The following is a 12,443-nucleotide window of genomic DNA, read 5'->3' as shown; positions in this document are numbered from 1 at the left end:
TATTTGACAGAGAGAGAGACAGCCAGCGAGAGAGGGAACACAGGCGGGGGGTGGGAGAGGAAGAAGCAGGCTCCCAAGCGGAGGAGCCTGATGTGGGGCTCGATCCCAGAACGCCGGGATCATGCCCTGAGCCGAAGGCAGATGCTTAATAACTGAGCCACCCAGATGCCCCAAAAGTGCATGTTTTTTTTAAAATTTTTTTAAAGTGCATTTTTTCTTTAAAAAAAAAGGTAATTGAAATTGAATTGAATGTTATAGAAGGAAGGAGCATCTTTTGCATACTCCAGCTCCCAGCCTCACTCCGCAGATATAACCCAAGCTGATAGGTAACCTTTTCAAATCATGTTTTAAATTCACACGTACACACACACACAGCATGTTTATGTTGACCTTTTATTAAACAATGAGATTATTCTATAGTTACCGATCTGCTGCTTTTAACATTTAATCATATATCGTGGAGATTTTTCCAAAGTCCGTGAATCTCCGTTACCATACATCGTCTTCCGTTGTATGGCTGTGCCGGGTTAATTTGTGTCGCCATGACAAACAGTGCGCTGTGAACATTGCATATGTGTCTTTGGCCACGTGTGTATTTTTACGAGATAAATTTTTACCCATGCAATTGCTAAATCAGGGCTGCTTGGGTGGCTCAGTCAGTTAAGCGTCTGCCTTCGGCTCAGGTCATGATCCTAGAGTCCAAGGATGGAGCCCCGCATCGGGCTCCCTGCTCAGTGGGGAGTCTGCTTCTCCCTCTGCCCCCGCCCTGCTCGTGCTCTCTCACACATGCGCTCGGTCGCTCTCTCTCAAATAAATAAATACAATCTTTAAAAAAAAAAAAAAGAATTGGTAGGTCATAGCATATGCTTAATTTAAATTTTTTACAGATATTAACAATTGCATTTCACTAACAATGTATAAGTGAGACTATCTTCCACATCATTCAGTATCATTAAACTTTTTTATTCTCAGCCAATGTGGTTAGAGTATGTGACCATGTGGAGTCTTGTGGCCCGATGTTAGGGACTTTGACTTTTACTCAGAGTGAAACGGGGAGCCGTTAGAGACTGATAAAGAATAAACTAGAGAGGACAAATATGCCTGCAGGCCAGTAAGGGGGCTTCTTGGGTAACTCCAGTGACAGATGGGGGCGACCTGTTCCAGGGCGGGGGCACTGTAGACAAGAAAATTTGCTAATGTAATTGATGTGAAGAAAAGAAAAGAGACAAGGGTAACTCCAAAGGTTTTGGAGCAATTGGTAGGAAGAAGTTGCCATTAACCAATAAGGGGGAGAGTAAATAGAGCAGACCTGGGGGAGGGAAGATTAGGAGTTAAATGTTGGCCACGTTAAATTTGAGATGTCTATTGGACAGCATCCAATGGAAAATGTAGAGTAAGCAGTTGGTTATAGAAGTCCAGGGTTTAGAAAAGAAGCCTGGGCTAGAGATATAAATTAGTAAGTCATCAACATATGGATGTTATTTAAAACCAGGGGACTGGATGAGCTCAACAAGGGAGTAAGACGAGGAAAGGTCTCAGTCCTTAATCCTGGGATCCTTCATTTCTTCAGAGGTCAGAGGAAATGAAGAGAGATCATAGAGGAGACTGAAAAAATAGTACCAAGAGAATGTAGGGTCCTGGAATATAAATAAAGAAAACATTTCAAGAAAGATTAATGAGTATCAAATTTTGCTGATGTGTCTGTCAAGATGAGGACTGGAAATTGTTTCTTCAATTCAGCAAATACTGAAGTCACCGGTGACCTCTGCGAGAGCATTGGTGGAAATGAAAGCTGTTTGGGTTGGTTCAAGATAAACCAGGAAAGGAAGGACTGGGGTATAGACGACTCTTCTAAGAAGTAGTGGAGAAGAGAGCGGGAGGGGAGTCGCGTCAAGAAATGTAATATTTACTATTTTTTTAAGTCTTATTTTTGAAACTATTTCAAACTTACATCAATGTTTCAAGTACAGTACAAAACCTTCCTTCGAACCCTCTTGAAAGCTGCCAACTTGAGGATCCATTACCCAATACTTGACTGTAGATTTCCTACAAACAAGGGCATAGCATCATCAAAATCAGGAATTAGTATATAATAACAATCTAATCCTCAGACCACATCCACGTTTCACTGGTTATCCAAATAATGTCATTTATAGCCAGTTCAAAAGTCGCACATTGCTTTTAGACATTTCTTTAGTGTCCTTCAAACTGGAGCAATTCTTCTATCTGTCCTTGACTTTTTTTTTTTTAAAGAAAGGGAGGTGGGAGGGGCAGAGGGCAGAGGGAGAGGGAGAGAGAGAATCCCAAGCAGGCTCCACACCCACCAGGGAGCCCAACACGGGGCTCAATCTCACATCCCTGAGATCATGACCCGAGCAGAAATCAAGAGTCAGACGCTTAACTGACTGAGCCACCCAGGTGTCCCCAAACTGTCCTTGACTTTTGAGACCTTGACATTTTTAAAAAAGATTTCATTTATTTATTTGAGAGAGAGGATGAGCAGGGAGAGGGGCAGAGGGAGAGGGAGGAGAAGACTCCCCGCTGAGCAGGGACCCCCCCCCCCCAGGACCCAGGGATCATGACCTGATCCTGAAGGCAGATGCTTAACCGAATGAGCCACCCAGGTGCCCTGAGACCTTGACATTTTTTAACTGTACAGGCCATAACTCCATTTAGCTCCTTACTAAGGATGTTTGTTTTCATTACTTAAGTTGGTGTTTGCCAGACTTCTCCATTATACATTTACTCTTTTTCGCTTTCTAATTAATAAGAACATAGTGAGGAGGTACTTTGAAACTGTGTAAATGTTTCATTTTCATCAAACTTTCTATTTATTCATTTGCTTATGTCAATATGGACTTATGACTTCCTATTTTATTCAATGGTTTGTAATCCGTCACTATCGTTATTTACTTTGGTGCTCAAATTGTTCATGATTTAGCCAGTAGGAGCCCCTTCAAGCTGGCTTCCACCTCTTTGACAAACCCCCATCATTCATTGAGGATGTACTTTCTGGCATAACATGTTTAAGAGTCACCTTGGACTTCCTCAGCCCAACCCTGGAATTAGCCATTTCTCCAAAGAGCCCTGGTTTCTTTTGGTGGGGGTGATATTTAGAAACCAAGATCTGGAGGCTGGGTATGCTCACGGCTACTGGGGAGTTGTTCCTCAGGGCTCCCTGCCCCTAAGAAAGGCTTTCTTAAAGATAGAAGAAATTAAGGCATTTTCTTATAATTATGGGAAAGAAAAAATAGAGAAAATTTGATGATTCCAAGAGAGAGAAAAGGGAATTGTTGGGCTCTAGGGAGAAGTACTCTTGTGATTGCTTTCATTTTCTCAAGGAAATCATCAAGGTCATCAGCTAAGAGGAAGGATGGGAAAACGAGGTGTTGGGAGACTTGAGAAGAGAGGAGATGGTATGAGTAGTCATCCAGAAGGTCAAGAGTGAATACACTAGGGAATGTAGTGGGGGTACCAAGTAGTATGAAGGGTCCACTTGAGGTGATTAGGAATTTAAAGTGAGACTTGTTTTTTTAATAAGATTTTATTTATTTATTTTTGAGGGGGAGAGAGAGAGAACAGGGTGGGGAGTGGAGGGACAGAGGGAGAGGGAGAGAGTCCCAAGCAGACTCCATGCTGGGTGCAGAGCCCAGTATGGGCCCGATCCCACGACCCTGAGATCACAACCTACATGGAAACCAAGAGTTAGACATTCAACCAACTGTGCCACCCAGCACCTCTCAAAGTGAGACTTATTAACACAAATGTGTTGGGGTTTTTCTCCTGCCATATTAGGTACAGAATAGACAGGATTAGCCCGGGCTGACAATTTACCATATGACTACAACATAGGGGAGACAGAGAGAGGCTGGGAGATTGAAGGCATAGGCAAGGGAGTGATTCTGTTAGTTGGCTGTGGGCTTTGCACTGGTTAAAGAGGGAAGAGAGAATGAGAAAGGAGAGAGGCACGATGGAGGTACTATCAGTAGATGGCAGGCCCTGGTGGGACCAAAGGAATTTTGGAGATAGGGTATTAGAGGGAATGAGTTGGGAAGAAATAAGATGGTAATCAGAGGGTGGGATGCATGAGAGTGAGATGATAGGAGGTGTTATGGGCTAAACTGTGCCCCCCTCAAAAAAAAAAAAAAAAGATGTTGAAGTCCTAGCCCCGGTACCTCAGGTGTGACCTTACTTGGAAATAGAGACTTTACAGAGGTAATCCAGTTAAAACAAAATCGTGTGGGTGGGCCCTAATCCAATATGATTGGTGTCCTTACAAAACACGGAAAATTAAACATAAGGACAGATAGGCACACGGGCAGAGGCCATGTGAAGACCCAGACAGAGATCACGGCGATGCAACTACAGGCCACGGAATGCCCTTCAGCAATTGTCAGCAAACCACTAGAAGTCAGGGGCGAGGGCCGAAGGGGGCAGATGCTCCCTTACCATCCTCAAGAAGGAACCAACCCTGCCAACACCTTGATCTCGGACTTCTAGCCTCCAGAACGGTGAGGCAAAAACCTTCTGTCTTTCCGGCGACCGCGGGACACTAGTACAGAGGGGCTACAGTCACCGGTGATGACAAGGACCAGGAAATGACCACGGGAGTGAGTAGTTCAGACATGGTAAAGGGCAAGGTCATTGGAGGAGAAGAGATCATGGAACTATCTGTGTGGATGTTGAAATCTCTAAGAACTAGGACAGGATTAGCCTCGGAGGGAATGACCATGAGGCAGGAGCCAAAGCCTTCAAGAAATGAGAGGAAGGAACCCAGGGGTTGGTAGATGAGCGGGAAAGGGGGGTAGACTGAGCAGTATGGTCTGTCAACAAGAGATTCAAAGCTGAGGGGCTTTAGGGAAGAAGAAGGGTCTGCAGGCCACGCTGAGGAGTGAGGAGGGCGCCTGCACACCTTCTGACCTGGTGGGGACAGGCCAGCTGAGGGAAAGAAGGTGGCCTTCCTCAGGAAGGGTTTCAGGAGATGGGAACTGAGGAGGGAATGTGCAGGGCTATGAGGATCAGAGTGTGGGAGATGGATGGCCATCACACGCCAGTGGGAACAACTACCAAATACTGCGGCCATGTTTATCAACTCCCCACAGTCCAATGTCCCCTTTTGTGCCTTTTGAATTTCATAGCATGTGGATGGGGAACGTGGTGAAGATGTAGAATGGTCACTGCAGACAGAGAAGAGGGACCGGGCTAAGGACAAGTCCAAGATTTTCAAACGAAGCTGGAGCCCAGTGGCAGGTGAAGAGCAGGAATGTCTAGGGGCACCAATCTCCAGGAAAGTGGAGTTCTTGTGGTTGCTTTCTTTTCTTACCAGGGTGCAGAGGCCTGGTTCGAAGCCTAGAGAGGGAGGAGTGCAGGATTAGTGCAAGGATGGGTTTTGCCAGTGAGGGAGTTGAGGTGGCTGGTGACGTCACCCACCGTAGGCTCTGGCTTGAGCAAGAATAATAATAAATCAGAGCAAACATCATTTGCAGTGTGCCAGGCACTGTTCTAAGTGCTTATCCGTAGTGACTCAGTTACCCTCACCACGGTTTTTATCCCCACTTTAATATGAGAGTGTGGGGCTCAGAGAGCTCCAGGAAGCTGTCCGAGGCCAAAGCCCATCTGCGGAAGAGCTGGGCGTCAAACAAGGCAGTTCAGCTCCAGACGGTGCTTTCAACAGCACGACGGAGGCGGGGCCGCTAGGAGGGTGCCGAAAGGAGCGGGATGCAGTGGAGGGGTGAAGGGGCAGGGCTGGGGTTTCGGTGCAACCACAGTGCAGGGGGGAAGCGGAGAGGAAGCAAGAGTTGGCACCTTCTGTGGTTGTGGTCTGAGGGCAGAAGAGCAGACTTTTACATCCGGTGCAGCTGGCCGAAATGAGGCAGAGGGAAAAGTCCCCGCAGAGAACCGGAAGACCGGGCACCGGGGAGCTGGGGGCTGGAGGGTCATCCACGGGACACTGAAGTCTCCCGAAGTGACATGGACTTGGAGGGAGACGACAGCTGGAGGCAGAGCTCTGATAACTGCAGAGAAGGTTTCCTGCAGGACACTGGGTGGGCAGGGAAGGGTCTGGGCAGAGGGCCACCGGGGCGTACGGTGGCCGAAGCCATCCGGAAAGCGGGTTTCTGTCATTGAGTCGTGGGGAAGCCGACAGGGTAGCCCCGGGGACCTTTTCTCAGGCAGGAGCACTCCAAGGAGTTAGTTTAAAATCCCTCATTTAAGTTTGCCACATATTTTCTTTGGTTACGATTCTTTATTCCAAAAAAAATCATTTTCTGCATAACAGTCGGGGAAATAGGTTTCCACCAAGTGGCGCCCTGGCCGCCGTGCCCGAGGGAGAGGTTCGCAGGCCTGAGCAGCCACGCGGTGGAGAGACGAAGAAATGCGGGGTGCCCTCCCTTCCTCATGTCACCAGTGCCCCGAACCAGCTGCCCTCCGTCTCCCCACGCCCTCTCAGAGTTGCGCAAAGCACGGAGAACACGCATTTGTGCACTTGGACCTCCCCTCGCCTTCCTTCATTTCCTCACACTGTTGTTTATACAACAAACATCGCTTGGGCCCCTAGTGGGTGTGAGGCCCTGAGCATGGGACATGTCCCTTCCCTCGGGACTCACAGTTCTAGCGCCTGATGGCAAACAGTCACTGGCGACCTCAGGTGGACGCGGGGGGTGCTGTAACGGAGGGTACCCACGTGCTGTGGAGGCCGCGGAAGGGCTCTAACCCAGTCTTCTCAGACGAGGTGATACCAGGACTCAGACCTGCAGGGTGGATGTGGCCGAGTCACGCACAGAGGGTGGGGGTGAGAGTTCTAGGCAGAAACCCGCAAATGCCAAAGCCTGGCAGTGAGGGACTGAATGGAACATTCGATTGCATAAAGATGAGCTTATTATGGCTGGAGCACTGAAAGATGAGAGGATTTTGAGTACACAGTAAGTTTGAACTTTCTCCTGACAGCGAACAGGTGCCCTTGAAAAGTTCAGTGCTTACGGTCAGAAAGATCCATCTAGAAATAGTGTGCAGAGACCCAAGGCTGGGGGCTGAGGCCAGTGAGGAGGCGGGAGCCATAACCCAGGCAAGACTCAGTAGGGCCGGAACCTAGGCAGCACTTGCGTTGAGAGCCGTGGACTTGGTGTCCATGTGCTCCTTACCTATGAGGTTCCTGGGGTTCCGTTGGGCTTGATCATTCCTCCTAAAATAATGCCTTTGCGATCCATCCAGGCTGTTACACGTATCTCGGGCTGACCCCATCTCACTGCAGAGTAGTGCTCCCCTGCATGGATGTACCACAGCTAGTCTATCCGTTCACTGTTGAAGGCTATTTGGATTGTTCCAGATTTGGGTTATTACAGATGACGCTTCTGTGAATGTTCAGGTACAGGTTTTTGTGTGAACACACATTCTTATTTTTCTAGGATAAACATCCAGTAGTGCAATTGCTGGGTTGTATGGTTAATAGGCATTTAATTTTATGAGAAACTGCCAAATTGTTTTCCAGAAGTTGTACCATTGGCAGTAAAGGTGGGCTCGAGTTTCTCCACATTCTTACCACTATTTGGTGTTATCACTATGTCTTTAAAGTTTAGTCATTCTACTAGGTGTAGGGGGTATTTCATTGTTGCTTTAGTTTGCATTTGCCTAATATCTCATTACATTTAATATCTTTTCATGTGTTTATTTGCCATGTGCACATCTTCTTGGATGGAGTGTCCATTCAAAGAGCTGACTCACTTTCACGGTTTTAAAATGTGCCAAATCGTCCACGTCTCTCTCTCTGATTTCCCCCCTGAACTTCAGATTGGGATGCCAGTGCTGCAAATGCCTCCCGACCTCTCCAGGGAAGCCCCCAGCCGCTGTGATTTCAGCATGTCCAAAGCCAAAAGCCCCAACCCTCAGCAGTCCTGGGCCTCCCCCGCGGAAGAGCTGCCACTTAGAGGGGTTACTTTCTGCTCAACACTCTTCCAAGTGCTTTACATATTTTAATTAACTTAACCCTCACAATAATCCTTTAGGTAGTACTGGTTTTTGTGGGGTTTTTTTAAGATTTTATTTATTTGGGGGTGCCTGGGTGGTTCAGTCGGTTAAGCGTCTGCCTTCGGCTCAAGTCATGATCCCAGGGTCCTGGAATGGAGTCCTTCATCGGGCTCCCTTCTCAGCGAGGAGCCTACTTCTCCCTCTCCCTCTGCTTGTGCTCTCTCACTCGTTCTCTCCCTCTCTTTCTCTCTGAAATAAATAAATAAATACATAAATAATAAATATTTTTAGTTATTTAAAAATATCTTTATTTTTAAAAATCTTTTTTTAAAGATTTTATTTACTTATTTGGGGGGTAGGAGCAGAGGGAGAGGGAAAACAAGGCACAGAGATGTTGAGTAACTCACCCAAGCTTGCACAGCCGGCAAGTGGTGGTAGGTCTATCCAGATCCCAGAGTCACCCTTGATTCTCCTGTTTTTCTCACTTCCCCGTGTCTGTTCAGTCATTAAGGCCTGCACAGTTACCTTCTGAATGTTTAACTTGCATCATCTTTCCTCCAACCCTTATAACTACTGCTCTGTTGCAGCCACCTTGTCTCTTGTCTGGACCATCGTGAGTACCATTTTAAAAAAACAAACAACTTTTCATTATAGAAGATTTCAGCAGTACAAAAAAATAGAGAATAGGACAAGGAATATGCCCATCGCTACAATCAGTATAAACTCATGATCATTCACTTCGTCTACCGCCCACAACTGCCGTCCTGACTGCATTATTTTGAAGCAAATCTCAGCATATTGATGCATCCATAAATATTTCAATATGCGTCTCTAAAACAACTTTCAAATAACAATTACACTAACAGGGGCAGCTGGCTGGCTCCATCGGTTGAGCGTCTGCCTTCGGCTGGGGTCGTGATCCCAGCGTCCTGGGATCCAGCCCCGCGTCAGCTCCCTGCTCAGAGGGGAGCCTGTTTCTCCCTCTCCCTCTGCCGTTCCCCCTGCTCACACTCTCTAATTTAAAAAAAAAATCACAATATCATTCTTTGCATTATGCATATTTCTTTAATTCATTAATTAGTATTTGTATCAGTTACCCCCTGCTGTATAACTTAGTGGCTTAAAACAATAATAAACGTTTATTGCTGCNATCACAATATCATTCTTTGCATTATGCATATTTCTTTAATTCATTAATCAGTATTTGTATCAGTTACCCCCTGCTGTATAACTTAGTGGCTTAAAACAATAATAAACGTTTATTGCTGCTCACAGTTTCCGTGGGTTGGAACCCTGAAAGCAGATGAGCTAGGTGGTTCTGGGTCAGTGTCTCCTGAGGTGCCGGTCATCTGAAAGTCCAACAGGTCCCGGAGGATCTGCCAGCCATGCGGCTCATCGACGCTGGCTGGCAAGTGGGTGCTGGCTGTTGGCAAGGGCTCCAGTCCGCAGCACAAGGGCTCTCCACAGGGCGTCTTGAATGGCCTCAGCACCTTGCCTGGTTTCCCCCAGAGCAAGTGAACCAAGGATCCAAGGAGGAAGCTGCGAGACCTTTCATGACCCAGGCTCATAAGTCACACACACATCCACAGTATTCCCTGGGTCACACATGCCAGCCTCCTTCACTGGGAGAGGGTAGGAATACCAGGAGGCTGGGATTTTAGGGGGTTGTCCTAGAGAATGGTAACCACAGGCTCCAATTGCCCCAGTTTTGTCTGTCTCTCATTTACAGGTGGTTTATTTGAATCAGAATCCATGCTTGCATTTTGTTGATATGGCTCATAAGTCTTATCTCCAGGTTCCTTTCCCTTTTGTTTTTTCATTTTGTCTTTTCTTTGCCTTTTTTTTTTTTTAAAGAATCCAGGTTGTTTGTCCTTAGTTTTACATTTACTGGATTTTGCTGCTTACATACCCATGATGTCATTAACACAGTCCTCTGATTCACGTCTTTCCTGTAAACTAGTACTTAGATCTAGAATTTAATATGATTTGAATTTTTTTTTTTTCAAGAAAGCTTCAATGGTAGTGTTGTTGACTTCCAGGAGGGGGCACATGACGTCGGGTTGTCTCTCTTGATATGATGTGGCTGTTGCCAGGGCCTAGCTTCATTAGAGGTTTACAAAACAGTGATAAATTAACCCTATAATTCCATCATCTATTAGCTGGAATATTTCTGTAGATAGAAACTTTGCCTTTTTGATTGATTACCTTGAAGCACAGTTAATGCAAAAGAGATACATGCTTCTTTCTTTCCCTTTATGAACAAGTACTAGCATCCTTCAAAGATGACCAACAAGATATTTTTAAAATGTCATCCTATAGATTTAAAACATCTGGTTTCAATCCATTGCACTTGTAATTCGTATTGATGCTCAAAGGATCGCATCTTCAGCCAGGAGGTGCGTCTGCAGGTGAGCCCCACGTCCCTGGGTTATACCAACCACCTTGACTGGTTCGCGCTCTGCCGCCGTGCTCCATCAGCTCCAGGTTCATCCTGCTCGTCTCCCCTGCAGACCGCTCTGCGCCCAAGGAGCTCTGCTTGTTCTAAGTGGGAGGTGGGAAAGACCAATCTGGGTGGAGTGTCTTTACCTTTCAAGGGCACCCCACCCCGCCCATTGTCCAGGCACCAGAGATGTAAAAAATGCATGTCTGACCCCTCCCTTGCTCAAAGTCCTGACACCCACACTGTTGCCCTCAGGACAAAGCCAGTTCCTAAGCACGGAGTAGCCGGCCTCGGGCGCCTGGGTACCTCAGATGGCTGAGCGTCTGCCTCCAGCTCAGGTCGTGATCTCCAGGCCCGCGGAGCCTGCTTCTCCCTCTGCCTCTCCCCCTGCTTGCGCTCTATCTCTGTCACTGTCTCTCTCAAATGAATAAATAAAATCTAAAAAAAAAAAAAAAGCCAATCCTGTTACTGTTTCCCCGTTTCCCCGTTTCCCCCTCCCTCCCACGTCCTCCCAGTCTCCTTAAACTTTAAAACCCAACAGAACCTAAGGATTTTGTTCCTCCGGCATCTATCTGCAGCAGACTCCCTGCAGAGCAGGGAGCCCAATGTGGGGCTCGATCCCACGGTCCTGGGATCATGACCTGAGCCGAAGGCAGACGTTTCACCGACTGAGTCACCCAGGCACCTTCTCCGAAACACTTTTCGCTGAACCGCCAGGCAGGGCTGTCTCCGCTGTTGTCTCTCATGGCCACTTGTGCCTCCATCGGTGTAAGTACCTAGCATCTCCACGCAGCTGTCCTGCGCTGCTCGGCTGTGAAGGACTAAAAAGAAGTCATTGCCTTATCCATCTTTACCCCCCAACATGGAGAACATCATCTGATGCCTAGTGGATGCCCCCATCTGCTCACCTGCTTAGGCAGGACAGACTGTCTCTTCCCAGTGCAGAAGTCCTTCCACTTCTGCCCTCCCGCCTCCCGCCCAGTGCCTTCTTCACTGGACTTCAGGCCTGCAGGTCTGCTAGGCACGGACCGAGCTGCTGTGCGTTAATCTCGTCTGTTTAATTTGTATTTGGTGGGCTCGCTAGGGTAGGAGGAAAAGGGAGCTCACTCTCCTAGTTAGTAAGATTAGGGATGGGGAAGACTTTGCCCAAACCACCTCACATTTTCTCTACTCCAGCCAGCTGGAGCGCCAGCCAGGATGAAAAGGATGACACCAGCCGGGAGGTATGAACACCATGAAACATCACCTACACAGAGCAACAACGAATAGCTCTGGAGACAGGGTTGTTTGGACGCGGATTTGCCGCCACCTGCTGGCATGACCCGGGAAGTTACTGATCATATGTAGTAGAGAAAGCACCTTCTTCTTAGGCCCCCGGGAGTACTGAACACAGAAAGCACCCTGCAGTGCCTGGCGGATGAAGGCAACATCTCCCAAACAGAGGGGCTTTAGAGTCTCTGAGACTGGCCTTTTTCAAAGTCAGCAAGAGAAAGAAGGTTGAGAAGAGGGCTTAAGGTACACTTTCCAAGTTGTAGAGTGTGGCTAGTATTAGCTGGGATGGGGGTATGTGGAATCCAAGGGGTCAACTGGGAGTAACCTGAACCAGTCGGTTAACAGTCAAATCCTGAGGAAGCTGTGTGTCTACAATGAACATGGCAACTAGAGAGCAAGCATGCCAAAATGGAATAACCTGATTTTAACGTAAACCGGTTTATATCTCATAAACTCTGAGTTCAGACAAGAATTTTTGTGTATTTCACTATGATTCCTATCACCTAGAATAGAGCCTGGCCACGGCAGGTGACCAAAAAGACTGGCAGAATAAGTAGATTATGATGCCTTTTCCATTGCACATTCAAAATCCCAAAGCTTGGCTATCCACTGGAACCGACGGCACGTGCTGCTACCACAAAAGGCCTAATTAGGCTGGGGCGGGGGAAGACGGGAAAAGGCCCGTGCTCTCTACCGCAGAGGAAACTCCCAACATTGTGGCAAGCTGGGGCTAGAGTGGAAGGCCCACTGGGGGTCCCTGTTTCTTTCT

Source organism: Ailuropoda melanoleuca, chromosome 16 (assembly GCF_002007445.2).
Source record: "Ailuropoda melanoleuca isolate Jingjing chromosome 16, ASM200744v2, whole genome shotgun sequence".
Classification (NCBI taxonomy): domain Eukaryota; kingdom Metazoa; phylum Chordata; class Mammalia; order Carnivora; family Ursidae; genus Ailuropoda; species Ailuropoda melanoleuca.
This window is presented reverse-complemented; position numbering follows the sequence as displayed.